This window comes from Pinus tabuliformis, chromosome 1_1 (genome assembly GCF_031772625.1).
Source record: "Pinus tabuliformis cultivar Carrire ecotype Pingquan chromosome 1_1, CPIR1, whole genome shotgun sequence".
Classification (NCBI taxonomy): domain Eukaryota; kingdom Viridiplantae; phylum Streptophyta; class Pinopsida; order Pinales; family Pinaceae; genus Pinus; species Pinus tabuliformis.
The window spans coordinates 918,195,139-918,211,760 of NC_142297.1; the positions used below are offsets into that span (position 1 = coordinate 918,195,139).

The following is a 16,622-nucleotide window of genomic DNA, read 5'->3' on the forward strand; positions in this document are numbered from 1 at the left end:
TTAATTGGTTGAACACATGAAGCATCACCCCACTGTTAGACCTCCTACTCGTTCATCCATTAGTTGGAACTAGTTTAACTGAATTAATTAACTACGGCTCAAAATAAACTCAATTATGATTCAAGTTAGACTCTCAACTCGAATTAACTAAACCAACTAGGTAAAATTAACTTATTTAACTCATACAAGTTGTATTCTAATGTGGAATTATAATTTTTTATCCTAATTTAATTTACGACAAAATTAATTTAGAAATTTCTAGCTGCATTTTCAACAAAATGGTCAAATTCATCACCTAGGTAAACAATTCCCGGGAAAAATGATATTAATGCAATTATCATGTGAAGTTATTTTCTCAAACTCAAGCATGTTACCACCACCCTCAGAAAATTAATCAACAATAAGAAAAATAAATAAATTTAAAATATTTAATAGAAATATAAAAAATAATTTAGTCAACTGATAAATAGTCAATGAAAAAAACACAGAGGCATATATATATATATATGAAAAAATGTATAAATGGTTTCAATTTCATGAAAATTTTTAATAAATTTGAACTTTATAAAATTTTTTTTTTTTAAAGTTTCTACCAAATTTGGAGCAAAATTAACTAGGAAAAATAATGGAAAACAAATCGTTTTATCTATTTGTTATAATATATAGAGATTATTTATGTAGAGAATAATTTATTTTTTATTTTCTTTGGCTATTTGCTTTTCTACTGAAAGTTTAATATTGTTTTGTTGGTTTTAATTACATTAATGCATTAAATTTTTTTTATCTATTGCAATAAAGTATAAGAAAATATGATGAAAGAAAAATCAAACTCATATTAGTTATTTAGATGAGAATATTTTGCATTATACCAATATAGATTCATCTTAACCAAGGATTATTAAGTGTTGAGAGGGATCAAATCTCTTGAGGTGTAATCCTCTTTTAGAGTGTTAAAAAGGGTTTGCACCCCCAAAGATTTGACCTCGCTTCGTATTTGATAAATTCAAGGTTCACATGGATCTATACAAGTTCTTTCAAACAAAATTTCCAACTAAAATGTAAAACAATTAGATTACTTTAAATGTTTTAAACCTAAGAAATTTCTTTTCCATTGCTTTATATAATGTGTACATAAGTTTTCAATCATATCTAATCTATAGATAGTTGATATCTAAATATTTTATTTAACATAGTCATTGAAATATTTTATTTGTATACCTTATTATTCACATTACAAAATATACATCAAAATTACTAAGCTCTCTATATTGAAATATTTTATTTATTGTTTGTATTGATTTATTATTATTATTATTATTATTATTATTATTATTTGAAATTTCATATAATAATTTTATATCAAAAGTTAAATGGATTACACATCTTCCTCTTCTACTAAGCTTTTAAGAGCAAATGATTTTTTACGATTTTTTATTTTATTTTATTTTTAGTTTGAAATTGATATAAATATATATATATATATATATAGAGATATATAGATATTAAAATATATATTTGTTTATATATATATATATATATATATATATATATATATATATATATATATATATATATATAGATATTGATATTGATAATAAATAAATTAGTATAGATATTAAAATGGTTTAAATGGTTTTTTATTATGTTAAAATATTTTTAAAATTATAATAATTGTACATCTTGTATAAATCTAATATTTGTTTAGCATTTAATTACTTTATATGTTTTTGAAGTTGATCTAATTGATGTTATTTCATATGGAAATCAAAATATTTTTATTTGTGATTATGAGTGAGAGTGAAATATTTTTACAACATTTCTTTCTTACTAAATTGTAATATTAACAACAAACCAAGTATAATGAAAGTATGACTATTAAGGTTTCATAAATATTTTTATTAAAACTAACGAAACATGTATATTACAAAACAAAATAAAAAACACATTAAATTGTCATCCATCTTTCTTATTTCTTGCTCAATTGATGCATTTACACTGACACGTTTAATGGTTGTTGTTTTATAAAATGAAAACTAAGATATTATAAGGAGGTGATGAACTCAATCTCAAAAATGAGAATTCTCTTTTTAACTTTACTAAGGAAGAAAAGGAACATTTTTAAGATAAGAAAATGGAAATCTCGGCATTAGTCACTTCCCGAAACACTAAGGGATGAAAAATTTCCTCACTGTGCTATCCTAAGAGGGTTGAAGATGAAAAATATTTTACCTTGGATTTTCCATCTTATATTTACATTCAATCTAATTTTGAAAATATTTATCACACTACTAACATTCTTGATCTTTTAGCTCAGTAAAACTATGGTGATGTGAGAATGCTTCTCACTTCTTTTCAAGCATAAAAATAAAATGTTTAAAAACTCCCATTAATTTCTTACCCTCTTAAAGTCCAATAAACCATATAAATATTAAAAAACACTGATCAACCTTACCACTTTAATAAATAAATAAAAATTTAAATCATACTAATTACTATCAACGACATATACCATATAAACATTTAAATTTACCTATAAATTTAGCTAATTATACTTCTAAGTTTTTTAATTTATAAATGAAACTTACAAGATTTTTTTTTTTTTTAAACTTAATTATTCGTTTTTCATTTACGATAAGAAACTTGAAACATGAAATTTCATATATCCTAACCTTATTATTTGAATGTGAAGTATAATAGAATGAAAATGTTATCGACATTTTGAGGCATAAATGATATGGTGTAACAAAAGCATTAGCCAATATACTTTTTGGTAAATTTAATTTTATACATATTTTAATTTATTTTTCTTGATGTTAGGAAAGTGATAATTCATTTTTCATTTTCTTGTTTCAAGAAACGTGAAATATGAAATTTCATATATCCAACTTTATTGTTTGAATGTGAAGCGTGGGTATTATGGAATGAAAATGTTATCGACATTTTGAAGCATAAACGATATGGTGTAACAAAAGCATTAGCTAATCTTCGTTTTGGTAAATTTCATTTTATACATATTCTAATTCATTTTTCTTGATATTAAGAAAAGGATAATCCATTTTCCATTTACTATTTTTAAGAAACTAGAAATATAAAATTTCATATTTTAATGAAGTATAGGATTATAGAATTAGTCTAGATTTATCTAGATAAATTATATTTTTTAAATGTATTTTTTTTCAAGTTATTAATTCAAAGTTATTAAATCTAATAATATTAATATTATGATATATTAATATTAATATTAAATTTAATAATAATAATAATAATACTAATATTAATAATAAATTTAATGATATTTTTTATATGGCAGAATAACAAAATTTATAATAAAACTATATTAAATTAATATTTTCAAATATCATAACTTTGACATGGAAATATTTATGTATTTTAATATTTTAATATGTCTATAAGATATGGTTTTTTCTTTTAAATATTTTAGAATATTTATGTATTTTAATATTTTAATATATCTATAAGATATGAATTTTTTCTTTTAAAGATTTTGGAGCAGGATTTTCCATTCTTTGTGTTGAATTGTACTCTAGTTTTTTTTATCTATATGGTTATTTTCATTTTTGTTTTGGGTTGACATTATTTTTATTTTTATTATTATTTTATTGGATACTGACATACTTACACATCTATTGGGGTGTAGAATGTGCCTCTCTACACATTAGTCATACACATAACATCTCCCTCATATTGGGTTGTAGAATGTGCCTCTCTGCACATTAGTCATAAACATATAATGATAAGGATAAAATTTCTTATTTGTTATGAATTTCAGTTGGGGAAATAGTTCTGAAAACATGTTTCCCTCGTAGCCATAGGCACCAACTTGTTTAGGTTTCATTCTTGTGCTAGGCAATAAAACATCAAGGATTAATTTACTACCTATGGTTTTGGTTTTCCTCATTCAACCCAATACCTAGCTATCACAACCAAGGGATTAACATTCAAGTGCGTTTTACCACAAACATCCCACTCACTAGCCTCTACGCCGCTCCCCATCTTTGTGCAATAGAAGGAATTGTGATCTATAAACTACTAGAGATATTCCACTAAAATATTTTATCATAATATATAATGTTGTGCATTGATTTCAAGATGTTTATATTGAATAAATTTTATTATTTTATTTTTTGTATTAACTTCAGTGTCTATGTAGACTTTAAAGACATCATTAAAAAATATCTTTCACTATTTGTAAGGAAATCACTATTCCTAGTGAATAAATTAGGTAGTGAGGTAACTTATAACTAATCAATTAGACAACCCTAAGGACTAGCTCAATTGGTTAAGCAACTTTTCTATTGAGATGTCAATGGTTCAATTCTCTCAACACCCTCTAGGTTAGGCTTCATGGTTGAGCCCGCAGGAAGTGATCACTTTCGGTGGATTTGCTTGAAGATAGATTACACTAAGTATTTATAAATTACAGAATTTGGGATCTAAGGTTTACGTTATTTTGATATTACGACATGAGAGTTCTAGTTTTATGAATAATAAAGTTCCAATTACCCGCAGGAAGTGATCCCTTTGGGTGGATTTGCTTGAAGATAGATTACACAAAGTATTTATAAATTACAAAATTTGGGATCTAAGGTTTAAGTTATATTGATATTACAACATTAGAGTTCTAGTTTTATGAACATTAAAGTTCCAATTACATTAATAATCAAATTTACAATTGATTTTTATAGCCCATGTGGAAAGAGGTGTTCCATGTTGTCATTAAAATGTCTAAGGGTAGAAATTATTTCACACACAAATGTGCTAAGCACACTTTATCCATTAATAAAATAAGAATGCATATAAATACAAGAATGATTTCTCAAGATAAACAAGTTTCCTTGATCATAGAGAAAACTAGTTGAGCAAATATCTCAATCACACACCAATATAGGAAGCGTCTAGCTGGATAATATCTCTCAAACAACTAGATCAAACCAAATCCTAAATAATACGAATCGCCTTCTTCTCAAGCCTATGATCACATGTAAAACAAGTAGGAATTATATATTCTAACACTCCTCATTAACGATTACTTGTTGTAATGTCTAATACTTGAGGTATTCAACAATGTTCTCCTCTACAACATGATCTGCTATGAGCTGAAGAACTGTATAATTAGAATCTTCTATCCTCACTCCAACCTATCAATATCATCTTGTACATTGAACATGCATACATCACTAAATTTTATATGTCTATATAAAGGAACAACCATCCACCAAAATTCATGGGTTACCAACCGCTACAATCATTGGTCTAGTATGATGTCCATCATGTACATGGTTTATTCAAATTCTTGATGAACTCACCATAGATGTAAAACTTCACCTATTAGAGTCTACAACCAACAATATTGTCCACTTATAGAGCATCCATCCAACCCATGGCCTACTCTTTCAAGTGTTAAATGACTTCATAATAGAGGTTACCAAAATATACTAGAAAAGTTATCGAAGTCGTCATGGACACATGACAAAGGAGTATGCATGCCTCTCTAGGTCTTACAACAATATACACAATAACATAAGCCAATACATCAAGTCAAACATGACATAATAAACTTTCTTATAAATATAATGTGTGACTCACATTACCATATAATCATTAGTCTATTCCACAACACTCAAAAATTTTCAAATTAAATTGTCCACTCCTACTACAAAAATTGTCATGAGCTATTCTTTTCTACTAGATTGATTATCGCACACACAAATATGATTAACATACTATCTCCATTAATAAAATAATAATATATATAAAAAGAAAATTTCTCAAAATACTCAATTGTCTTCACCACACACAAATATAAGAACAATATAATTAGAGAATTTATCTATCAAACTAATTAGATCTATTCAACTTTGAAATAACATGAATAAACAACTTATAAAACTTATGAGGACACTAAAACATATATATATATATATATATATATATATCTATAAGTGGGATACAAATTTTAAAATAAACAACTTATAAAACTTATGAGGACACTAAAATATATATATATATATATATATAATTCTATAAGTGGGATACAAATTTTAAAATAATTATGTAATATTAATAAAAATAAAAATAAATAAAATGTCACCAATATAATATTTAAAAAGAAAAAAGAAAAATCACATTTAATCTTATTGACTTAGAGATAAAAATGTTTGTAATGTCTATAAATCATCATCAAAATATTAAAATATATTTTATGAAAATGTTAAAAACGAGGAAATAAAGTTGTAAGTTGTTATTTTTTTTGGGGAGTTCAACATTATATAACTTTGGAAAAAAAAATCCATATTTATACCAATAATTATATATTTAAATTTATTGATTAATGAAAATGAACTTATATTTATGGGAATGTTATCACACGTTTCAGATAATTTAAACCAATATTGCACTCAAACGAACAATATGTTGATCTAATGAACCTAATCTCAACCTCCTGTGAACGCAATCTCAACCTCCAATTTCATTGGACCAGTCGAGAGCGAATATACTTCATTTTTTTTCGGCGGAGAGGCTTTCACCGCTTGAAGGCTCCACAATTGACTTCTGCAGCCGATACGAGCACTTGGGTTTCACGTCAAGCATCGATGCAATTTGTAGATCCCCTTGAATCTTCGATTCTGGCCTCACTTTACCTCTACTGCTACTGCAATTCAATTAAATAGGCTCACTTCATAAGTTCATACATTCACTGCAGCTGCCACAAGTTACGGGGGGGCAGAATTAGTGGCAAGCCCATACACAAATCAAGATTAATGTCGGGACAGGCATGCTCTTCATCTGTAGAAGCTGCTGACTCGATCGGCGAGCTTTTCAAACCTTCGAGTTGGAAGAGTTGAGGGCAGTGGTGCTGTTGTGAGGCCCGCATAGGGAGCGATTGGTCTGCCGATCGAATCCTTTACTCGACAATTTTCTCTTGATGTGTGTACTCCAGTGGTTCTTTATCTCGTTGTCTGTCCTCCCCGGCAATCTCCCCGCAATAAGAGACCACCTGTGCAGTTTCACAGATTAATTTTTATCCATTTCGTCCATAATTGAAACTTCAAATATAACGTCATGAAAATTGAAAGTTCTAGGCACATGACAGATCGCTGTTTTATACAAGTATCGGTCCTGATAAGTAAGGGAATTCATTGAAGCAATAGAGGCGCTGAAATTACATACTTGTTTCCCAGGAGCGAATGGAGTCTGATGATTAGTTCATCTTCTTCTTCTGAAAAGTTTCCGCGCTTCAGATCGGGACGCAGGTAGTTTATTCATCGGAGCCTGCAAATCTTCCCACAGCGCAGCAGTCCTGCAGTTAAAAATATGAAGCAAAGTTACATGGTAAAATCTTTCATTGCGGTTAACAAAAAGCTGTTAATTCCATTGAAAAAGCAGAGGCGAAGAAACTGTTAATCCCGAAAAAGCAAGAAACCTGCTGCCTTGGGAAGGGAAAGCCAGCCGCCTTCCCCGTGGGTATCTTCTTGTTGGGTCCAGGCGCCTTTGTTAGTGTGAGCCTTCTCACAGCACGGAGATCTTCCCGTTTTAACAGACAGACGCACTTCTAGGAAACCGTCACCAAGTCCGAATCGAAGAGAGAGCGGGGAGAATAGTATAGCGGAGAGAATAGAATCCAAGTCTGATTTCCGAATATTCTGGATTTAAGCTCAATATTCTGCGACTCGGCAATTGATATAAGCTCAGAGGTCACCAAATGGCCATCTTATTCAATTGATTGGTGAGATGGGCAATACATATCTAATTGGTACGTGGTTGCTATTATTTAAGTTGAGGTCTTTTCTATTGCAAATCGGTTTTGCAGTTTGAAGCGGATGGAAGGAAGGAGTACCTTATTTCTCGCATCCATGTTTCCTGTCCCTAAGATACGGAAGGAAGAAGTTTAAATCCGTGTTTCCAATCCGTGCACGAAAAGTTTTCTTCACTGACTTGGAAGTTCAAAGCTATTATAGAAGGCACCATTCAGAAAGGCAAGAGCTAACGGGCATACCATTGGGCATTAAATGCCTCGCTACATGCGTCTCCATAGCTGTTTAACACGCATTTATTTTTTATTTATCTATCACCGCGCACGCGTGTTAAACCGCTATCGGGGTGTATGTAGTCGAGCATTTAATGCCCAATGGTATGCCCGTTAGCTCTTGCCATTCAGAAATAAATCAACAGTGACCTTTTAAATTCACATATTTTCATTTATATCACTTTTGTGATAAAAATATTTGACAATTATTGTACTTCTCTAATAAAAAGTGAATATAGATGTGCTTTATGCTTTTGGTAACAATGCTACAGAATAAATATTGCTGCCAACTTAGCATTAATAAAGGTAACTATTATATAGTTTTAAATGTGTGTATGATAAGTTTTATTATTTTTATAAGTTGTAAAATAAGCATGATTATATATATATATTAAAAATTTTAATTGGGTGCTTATTAAGTCTATGAAAATAATGCAAATAAATTACACTTTTTAATTTTTGTAAGAGGGTAATTATAATTCAAGATATTTGGCACATGCTAAACATAATCACAATATAATCATAATAGTAAAACTAACATTTGCATCACATGATGCAAAGGAAATGTCGTAAGGCAATGGCATAAGAAATAATAGCATAGAAGAAATAAGTCAAATTTTATGCGATTTTGTTTCTTTACTGGTGTTTCTTTTTTATCATAGATTCATCCACAAAACAACTAGGTATTTACCTTGGGGATGTTTTAAAACTTCAAAACATGAGCATAAAAAATGTAGAGATGGCATTGAAGTAAACAACTTACCTTGTGACATGATCCTACATCCTAGAGCTTACTCTGTGCCATGATCCTACATCCTATAGGATCTAAGTCCTAAGTAAATACAAATATTCTATTCTATGTACATTTTTGGAGCTAGAAGGGAGGAGATTTAGCCTTCCCTTAGACTAACAAATCCATGTTAACAGTTGGTAAGCTAAGATCCATGAAGAATCAAGATTGGCTTAATTTCTAGGATGGGAAAGACACAGGCGAATAATCTCCATGCAGCTTGCCCTTGGATACAACCAGTTTATTGAGTTTTTCTTCACACCAACATAAATGGTCTTTACTGATCTTGTACATCTTCAACACTCAAGATATTATCTTGATATGAATAAAACCAAGCAAGATTTCAGTTGCTTCCTCCTTGCTCGGGCTGACGTCTGATCTCATCTTTTGTCTCACAAATTTGCGTCTTCTTTTGAGTTCTTGCAGTCTAGCCTCTTTCTGCAAAGCAAATTTTGGTAATATTATTAAGAGACCAACACCCCAAAACACAAAATCAATCGGAGAAACTAACAAAATCTCAGTATATAATATTAACAGCTGTGTAAGTGTAAGCACTCTTACTGTGTGCTTTGATTAGTTTAAAGGAAGCCTGAATTTCATTTTAAGATAATCAAAATGTAACACACACTCATATAAACCCGACTTTGATATATTGCAGCTCCATAGATATCTCTAGCTAGACTAGATGACTTGTGTATCAAACTTGGTTTATTGAATTTAGAGCTACATGACAACTAAGATTCAATATTTGGTACATGAGTGATTTGTTTGAATCAGTGATATTCTTCCCAACATTGAGGTATACATATTAGACTTGAATGCTCCTAAGTGTATGTGTAAGGGAAGGTGGTTGACTTCCTAAGTTGATTTCTCTCCATTATCAAAGGAGCTTAACACATGTTTCCTTTGTGTGTGAGAGAAGTTGTGTGATCTCAAAGTGGGTTTCTCTCCATCATGAAAAAAACTAAACACATGTAAGACTACCCTAGTGGACCTTAATTGGATATTTTATCCTATTTTATCCTTTTATTCAATACAACCATATCACTAGCCTGCTACACACAAGAAAAGTTAATAAACAGTCCTACCTAGCTCTCTTCTTGCAATCAAACTCACCTTATTCAAACAAATTTTAATGACGTTCAAGAGAGCCAAGTCTGTGGAATCCATTTTCTTTGGCTGTCTCCATAACATGTCCAGTATTTTGGAAATTTTTTCTTTGTTTGCCTTAAGGAAATCGAAGAATGTCATGATAGCACCCTCCACGATTCCAGCCAGCTGGGAGGCAGTTACTAAAGTTGCTTGTTCTGCTGGGATCTTATCCTCTTCTTCTCCTACTAAAGTTGCTTCTGCATATACATATATTAGACATTAGGATTTGATCTGATATAGCAAGAAAGAATATGGGCACAAGCCCAAAGTATTGAGAATATAATAGGATAAAATATTTGATTGATGCTAATTACCCTTCACAGCAAGAACTCCCTTGACAACAGGAACTTGAAGTAGCCTAGAGAATTGGTACCAGCATCTCACATAGACTTGGCTTATGAGTCCCTGATCATAGGGCTCGTTCTCTATAAATCTCTGCAGCAGAACTTGAAAGTACTAAAATTACTCTGCTGATCTATCATAGCATGGAGAAGGTTCTGAATTGGAGGCTGCCAGTTGTTGAATTTTCTTGTATTGCCAATGCAGTGCCTCCCATGTCAAGCATGTCTAAGACACATAAATGGTCTCTAACTCATCCTTCTGATGCTGCAGTTCAATATCATCATCTCCCAATTCCCTTCTTCTTGATGACAATTGATGCAGAGATGATACCATTCTCTGGGATCTAGATTTCGTGAGCTCTTGTGGTAGAGGAAAACCTTGAGAAACAACACTATATAGTCAGTAATGGGACCCATATTCTAACACCAACATTTTGATCCCTCTCTCTACAACCACAAACAAATGTTTGATGTTGGCCCAACTAAAAAAATGAAAATATTTCATGTCTTCTTTTGAGTTTTTAAGTAAGAACTATTTAAAATTAAGATAAAATTGAACTCATATTTATAATTTTATATTTATTTTTCATTTATTTATATTTTGTTTTTAGGGTGCAGTTTAAATAAACTTGAAGTATTCTTTAAATTAAGAGATTTAATGTTCAAATCCCGTAGAGTAGCCAAATCTACAAAGAAAACAGTGACATGCCAATACAAGTTAAAAAATAAAAATTCCAAATTAAAAAATGAAATTCCAAAAGTCCCAAATTAAAAAATGCAATTCCCTTCTCTATAGAGTGATTACCAATATTTTGGTAATCCCAATATTCTTCCCTTCTCTATACAATGATTTCTGAGTATTTTGATACTTCCAATCTTCTTTCAAAGTAGTTGGATTAAAAAATTCATATATCAAGAAATTGAGCCCATTTCCATTTTTTTCTTCTTAATAGTGAAACTAAATTTACAGCAATGGCAATGCTGGCCTCTCAAGAAAATTCCATAACAAAAGAAAACTTCTAACTGAAACATAAATTCAAATTCCAACGATTTATATTTATTATAAACAAAAAAAATATACATAGAGTGCTTCTCTGTTGAATAGATAGAAACACATGTCATGTATGGAAACCTAGAGGATGCAATTGAGCTCAGTCATCCTAATATACAATATTTCATAACCTAGAGGTTGCAAGTCAGCTAAGCCATCCAGAATTTGAATTATTTCAAATATTAAAGAAAAAAACCAAAACTCTATACATATCACACTAACATTTTGCAGACAAGGCCAATTGCATTAACCTATGGCTTAGAAATATCTTTATTCAACAATATGTGGACCAGAGAAATCCATTGCTTCAAGCTGGTCTAGAATATCTTTAAGAACAACATTTGTACTTTGGGAGAGGTTGTTTTGAATGAAGTGGATCACATGCTCAGAAACTTCCACATCACACATGACCAAGATACCTCCCACACAATCATTTTTAAACCCAAATTCAAACCTGTTTCTCTCCAAAAGAAAAGTGAAAGTTGCATGAGACAAGTAAGTGATGGGGATGTAATACCTCTACCCCTCTTGCCCAACAAACACAGGAACATGCCCATGTGGGCATCTCATCCTTTCTTTCACATGATCTCCAAGCTTCAATACTACATTATAACTACTATTACCATTGAGAAGAGTGTAGCCACAGTGATTGCATAGTATCTTTGAATGTGATCACCCCTCTACTATCATATGCATTATTGATATCTTGCACAGATGCCACATGGATTTATCAGTTTCCTTTGCCATGGTGAAGCAATGTAATTTGCAGGATTTGGAAATGTTAAGAACTCATCTCCTAAAACCAAACAATCAAAATAGTTTAAAATTTTTTCCAAACTCAACAAAGATTTGAAAAGAGTAACAAAGATTGCAGAAGATTTGAAAAAACAAAGAAAGACCAAGCATGTATGATGATAGTCTGCTTTTATAAGCATAGCTCAATTGATGGGCTTTAAGATTTGTCCATTTCAAAGATTTGAAAAGGCAAACAAAGAGAAGGAAGCTATGTGTTGATAGTGTGCTTTTATAAGCAAAATTGAACAGATAGCATAGCAAAATTGAACCCCTTTATCATATGCATGATTGATATCTTGCACAACTGCCACATGGATTTAGCAGTTTTCGTTTCCATGGTCAAACAATGTAATTTACAGGATTTGGAAATGTTAAGAAATCATCTCATGCAACCAAACAATTAAACAGTTTAAAAGTTTTTTCAAACTCAACAAAGATTTGAAAAGACTAACAAAGACTACAAAATATTTGAAAAAACAAAGAAAGACCAGGCATGCATGATGACAGTCTGCTTTTATATAAGCATAGCTAACACCCCAAAACACAAAATCGATAAGAGAAACTAACAAAAAACTCAATACATAATATTAACAACAGTGTAAGTGTAAGCACTCTCACTGTATGCTTTTATCAATTTGAAGGAAGCCTGAATTTCATTTTAAGATAATCAAAATGTAACACAGACTCATATAAACCCGACTTTGATATATTGCATCTCCATGGATATCTCTAGTTAGACTAGATGACTGGTGTATCAAACTTGGTTTATTGAATTTAGAGTTGCATGACAACTAAGATTCAATATTTGATACACAAGTGATTTGTTTGAATCAGTGACATTCTTCCCAACATTGAGGTATACATATTAGACCTGAATGCTCTTGAGTGTATGTGTAAGGGAAGGTGTTTGACTTCTTGAGTTGATTTCCTTCTATTATCAAAGGAGCTTAATACATGTTTCCTTTGTGTGTGAGAGAATTTGTGTGATCTCAAAGTGGGTTTCTCTCCATCATAAAAGGAAATAAACACATGTAAGACTACCCTAGTGGACCTAAATTGAATATTTTATCCTATTTTATCATTTTATTCAATACAACCATATCACCAGCCTGGTACACACAATAAGAGTTAATAGATGGTCCTACCTAGCTCTCTTCTTGCAATCAAACTCACCTTATTCAAGCAAGTTTTAATCACCTTCTAGAGAGCCAAGTTTGTGCAATCCATTTGCTTTGGTTGTCTCCATAACATGTCCAATTTTTTGGAAATTTTTTCTTTGTCTTCCTTAAGGAAATCCTAGAAATTCATGATAGCACCCTCCAAGATTCCAGCCAACTAGGAGGCAATGACTAAAGTTGCTTGTTCTGCTCAGATCTTGTCCTCTTCTTCTCCTATTGAAGCTACTTCTGCATACACATATATTAGACATTAGGATTTTATCTGATATAGCAAGAAAGAATATGGGCACAAGCCCAAAGTATTGAGAATATAATAGGATAAAATATTTGATTGATGCTAATTACCCTTGACAGCAGGAACTTGAAGCAGCTTAGGCAATTGGTACCGACATCTGGCATAGACTTGGCTTTTGAGTCCCTGATCATAGGGCTCGTTCTCTATAAATCTCTGCAACAAAACTTGAAAGTACTGAAATTGCTCTGCTGAGCTATCATAGCATGGAGAAGGTTCTGAATTGGAGGCTGCCAGTTGTTGAATTTTCTTGTATTGCCAATGCAGTGCCTCCCATGTCAAGCATGTATGAGACACATAAATGGTCTCTAACTCATCCTTTTGATGCTACAGTTCAATCTCATCATCTCCCAATTCCCTTCTTCTTGATGACAGTTGATGCAAAGATGATACCATTCTCTGGGATCTAGACTTCATGAGCTCTTGTGGCAGAGGAAAACCTTGAGAAACAACACTATACAATCAGTAATGGGAGCTAGATTCTAGCACCAACATTTTGATCCCTCTCTGTGCAACCACAAACAGATGTTTCATGTTGGCCCAACTAAACAAATGAAAAATTTCATGACTTCTTTTGAGTTCTTAAGTAGAAACTATTTAATTGCAAGCTTTATTGTTAGTCTAAAAGCAAAAAATGTAGCACAACAATGGATCGTGGCTGTAGAGCCTATTGTAGAATGTTGCTTTGGATGTAGCAGCTATGCATAGAGCGAAAATACATCAAAGATCAGATAAAAGTTAATAATTCCAGTAGTAATTAAGTGTTGTAAATTTATGAGTTCTGATAATAGATCCACCTGTATAGAATGCAATTTATTGAATTCAGTGCGGTATTGGCTGTGCAGTTGTATCGTAATTAATCTGTGAGAGGGAAATACAGCTATACACTGAAGTCTCTTCTAATGGATGAATGATTTCTTGGACCAAGAGTGTTATATATTTATGTACATGGACTTTTTAAATGTGTTAAAAGCCCCTGTGTTGACCTGCGTTAAAATCTCTATTTTATTTCTTAATATTTTATTTTTAAATAATTTGCCTTATAAGATGAGCATAAGTATATATTAATGTATTTTCAATAAATAATTAATGAATGAGATTATGTAGGCTTTTAATATTTGTAATAAGAAATTGTGAATGTAACAAGATAATTAATTAAATTTTTTTATCGATGTAATTACTTAATTTAATCCCAATCTTCTTCCCTTCTCTATACAGTGATTTCCCAATATTTTGATACTTCCAATCTTCTTTCAAAGTACTTGGATTAAAAAAATCATATACCAAGAAATTGAGCCCATTTCCATTTTCTTCTTCTTAATAATGAAACTAAATTTACAGCAATGGCAATGTTGATCCCTAAAGAAAATTCCATAACAAAAGAAAACTTCTAACTGAAACATAAATTCAAACACCAACGGTTTATATTTATTGTAAACAAAAAAATTATACATAGAGTGCTCCTCTGTTGAATAGATAGAAACGCATGTCATGCATGGAAACCTAGAGGCTGCAATTCGGCTTAGCCATCTTGATATACAGTATTTCATAACCTAGAGGCTGCAAGTCAGTTAAGCCATCCAGAATTTGAAGTATTTCAAATATTAAAGAAAAAAAAACCAAACCTCTATACAGATCACACATACATATTGGAGGACAACGTTGATTTTGCATTAACCTATGGCTTGGAAAATCTTTATTGAACAATCTGTGGACCACAGAAATCCATTGCTTCAAGCTGGTCTAGAATATCCTGAAGAACGACATTTGTACTTTGGGAGAGGTTTTTTTGAATGAAGTGGATCACATTCTCAAAAACATGTACATCACATGTGACCAGCATACCTCCCTCACAGCCATTTTTAAACCCAAATTCAAACATGGTTCTTTCCAAAAGAAAATTGAAAGTTGGATGAGACAAGTAAGTTATGCGGATGTAATACCTCTCCCCTCTTGCCCAACAAGCACAGGAACATGCCCATGTGGGCATCTCACACTCTTTTTCACATGATCTCCAAGATCTACAAAAAAAACAGTGAAATGGCAATAGAAGTTAAAAATAAAAAATAAAAAAAAATCCCAAATTAAATATGCAATTCCAAAAGTCCCAAATTAAAAAATGCAATTCCCTTCTCTATACAGTGATTCCCAATATTTTGATAATCCCAATATTCTTCCCTCCTCTATACAGTGATTTCCCAGCATTTTGATACTTCCAATCTTCTTTCAAATTTCTTAGATTAAAAAAATCATATATCAGGAAATTGAGCCCATTTCCATTTTTTTCTTCTTAATAGTGAAACCGAATTTACCGTAATGGCAATCCTGGTCCCTCAAGAAAATTCCATAACAAAAGAAAACTTCTAACTGAAACATAAATTCAAATGCCAATGGTATATATTTATTGTAAACAAAACAATTATGCATAGAGTGCTCCTCTGCTGAATAGATAGAAATGCATGTCATGCATGGAAACCTAGAGGCTGCAATTGAGCTTAGCTATCCTGATATATAATATTTCATAACCTAGAGGCTAAAAGTTAGCTAAGCCATCCAGAATTTGAAGTATTTCAAATATTAAAGAAAAAAACCAAACCTCTATATAGATCACACTAACATATAGGAGAAGAAGGCTGATTGCATTAACCTATGGCTTAGAAATATCTTTATTCAACAATATGTGGACCAGAGAAATCCATTGCTTCAAGCTAGTCCAGAATATCCTGAAGAGCAACATTTATACTCTGGGAGAGGTTGTTTTTAATGAAGTGGATCACATGCTCAAAAAATTCCACATCACACGTGACCAAGATACCTCCCTCACAGCCATTTTTAAACCCAGATTCAAACCTTGTTCTCTCCAAAAGAAAAGTGAATGTTGGATGAGACAAGTAAGTTATGGGGATGTAATACCTCTGCCCCTTTTTCCCAACAAGCACAGGAACATGCCCATGTGGTCATTTCATCCTCTTTTCC

At 31.3% G+C, this 16,622-nt stretch overlaps 2 pseudogenes; both read right to left on the minus strand.

Moving 5' to 3' along the window:
* Window positions 1-6,715: 6,715 nt before the first annotated feature.
* LOC149217398 (myb-related protein 308-like) lies at window positions 6,716-8,054 on the minus strand (annotated as a pseudogene).
* Window positions 8,055-9,017: 963 nt separating this feature from the next.
* LOC149217399 (uncharacterized) lies at window positions 9,018-15,506 on the minus strand (annotated as a pseudogene).
* Between the last annotated feature and the right edge of the window lie 1,116 nt (window positions 15,507-16,622).